The sequence below is a fragment of the Nannobrachium achirus genome (genome assembly GCF_963921795.1).
Source record: "Nannobrachium achirus genome assembly, chromosome: 11".
Lineage (NCBI taxonomy): Eukaryota > Metazoa > Chordata > Actinopteri > Myctophiformes > Myctophidae > Nannobrachium > Nannobrachium achirus.
The window spans coordinates 25104936-25107435 of record NC_137820.1 but is presented as its reverse complement, the minus strand read 5'-3'; the positions used below and the strand labels follow the sequence as shown (position 1 = coordinate 25107435).

Here is a 2500-nt window from a genome sequence, read left to right as displayed (position 1 = left end):
CATGCATAGCCAACCAGAGTAAACTGGCCCACGGCTCTGCCAGCAAACACAGACCCAGAAACACAGATAGAAAGAGGGAGAGAGAGAGAGAGAGAGAGAGAGAGAGAGAGAGAGAGAGAGAGAGAGAGAGAGAGAGAATCAGATGAACCCAATGGCTCGCTCCACCTCTGCAACTTTTCATCACGCGTGCCGCGTGCGCTTGGATAATATGAGAAATGTATTGGGCGACATGCTTGCGAGGTATTAAATAAGCACAAGCTGCTTAGATTTTATTGTGTTTGCGTTCAATATGGGGCTGTGTGGCCATTGGTAAACGGAAGCTATCCCTTCGCAAACACCCCGCGGGTAGAACAAATACAGGCAATTAGTGCCGCGCAGCAACAGAGACAGGTGGGCCAGGGGAGGACAGAGGAGAGGAGAGGAGAGGAGAGGAGAGGAGAGGAGAGGAGAGGAGAGGAGAGGAGAGGAGAGGAGAGGAGAGGAGAGGAGAGGAGAGGAGACCAGCAAAATAACAAAATAAGTTGAGCTTGTACATCTGCTATTTTCATTAGTGAGATATTTAGGCTAGTGTACAGTGAGAACAGGAGGGTCCTACTAGGACCCTCCCGTCCTAGTATAGGTAGTCATCCATCGCATCTATTTTGTATAGTGTTTGTATTTCTTGATGTTAATTTTGTATGCTAACTTGATGAATTGAATACATACAACTTTTTTTGTGTTATCCTTTTATCTTTAAAGGGAAACTAGGTAACTTTAAGACTATTTTTAATATATGTGTATACATTTTTTAGCAGTCATTTCCCTTTATCAGTCACTATTTTATTGTGCTGGGGTGTTTCCTTGCAGAAAGACACATTCCCCTGGCTGTATTTTGCTTCTTATGTTGATATTCATCCCTTGGAGGGATGTTTTTGTCAGGGGGAGCTGGCCAGAGCTCTTAATTGCTCATTTTGAACTTCAGAGGGGTTGTGCACTGAGGTAATTGATTGGGCCTGTAATAGAGGGGATGGGGAGGGGGGGGATGTGTTTGTATACACACAGACTTGCCTAGTCCCCCTTTAATGTCTTACTGTACCACGTGATGTTTACATTTCTGACTAATACAGTATTCAATCAATCAATCAATCAATCCATCATAAGCGATGGCAATAGAGTTGCAGTAGTCCTATCTAGATTCTCTCAAATCTGAACTTGCATTTTCATGTGAGAGTATCTTGTCTAATCTCACATTATCTTCATTCTGCTGTGTGCAACATATAAAGCATGATCAAACCATCACTAAAGACAGCAGTATTTCTAACTTTTCAACGCGCACACTAAAGTGAACAATCCTGCAATCCCATGATGACGCTTTGCCACATCAAATGAACGAGGATGGCCAGTTCTTTCTCTCTCTCTCTTTTTGTGCACACTTGTTATTTCTGAGAAGGAGGTGTGATGGATCCCCTTTCTTTTATTCTCTTTTTTTCTCTCTCCACACTGAAATAAGCTTAAAGCTCTGCTGCATTTTTTGCCCTTAAAAAGAGCCACTCCATCAGTGAGCAACAATAGCATATTCTGACAAACAGAAGAAGAAAAAAAGTAATCTGAGGGCGTTACGCCACCCCCTGTCATCACAGGATTCCCCTCCTTACAGAGCCCACCGGTGACTGGTAAATGCCACTTTCAATCTTTTCCCCTTTCTCTCTACCCTCTCCCTTTCCCTTTTCAATCCCCCTATTCCGTGCCCTCAATGGGTGTGTTAAGTATTGTGCGTCCCGGTGGGGGCGGCGAGTCAGTCAGGATCATTAAACGCAGGCCAAGCCTTTGGCCAGATCAAAATAATTAACTGGAGAGGTCACAAGCTAATGAAATGGAAAGGGGGGCTGAAAGAAGCCCCTAAATGGCGCTCCCTAATCCCCCCTTTACCTTGTTTTAGGGAGGGAGTGGGACTCTGTCAGCCAGGGCACCTCTGCTGATAATAGGTTGAGGGGTGCATGGGGAGCCTGGGGCTCTCTAAGTTTGTGTGTGCGTGCCTGTGTGTGTGTGTGTGTGTGTGTGTGTGTGTGTGTGTGTGTGTGTGTGTGTGTGTGTGTGTGTGTGTGTGGTGTGTGTGTGTGTGTGTGTGTGTGTGTGTGTGTGTGTGTGTGTGTGTGTGTGTGTGTGTGTGTGTGTGTGAGTGTGTGTGTGTGTGTGTGTGAGTGTGTGTGTGTGTGAGAGAGAGAGAGAGAGAGAGAGAGAGAGATAAAGAGAGATATTATGTAGCTCTCTCAAAGGGGGTACAAATGGGTAGCCTACAAAATAAAACATAAACACAAAGCCTACAAACTTTTTGTTTTAAAAAACAAAGTTTAACCACATGAAAACTACCTTTCCTTGGCTTGTTTTTCATCGCAACCCAACCTCGCTCTTTCATGTTCTCACTCACTCCGGTTCCTTACACCCAGGAGAGAAAGAAAAACACCTGACTTTGATGTCACAAAGCGTGCCACTCGTCTGCGTCGCCGGGCAATATTCACCA

The 2500-nt window shown here is 45.0% G+C and overlaps 1 protein-coding gene across 1 annotated transcript in view; it reads right to left on the bottom strand.

Annotated features, from left to right (window-relative positions):
* LOC308294241 (endonuclease III-like protein 1) overlaps positions 1-2500 on the bottom strand; it is a gene marked incomplete at both ends in the record, with an annotated part of 24974 nt that overhangs the window by 14449 nt on the left and 8025 nt on the right. The gene's annotated exons all lie outside the window — the stretch shown is intronic.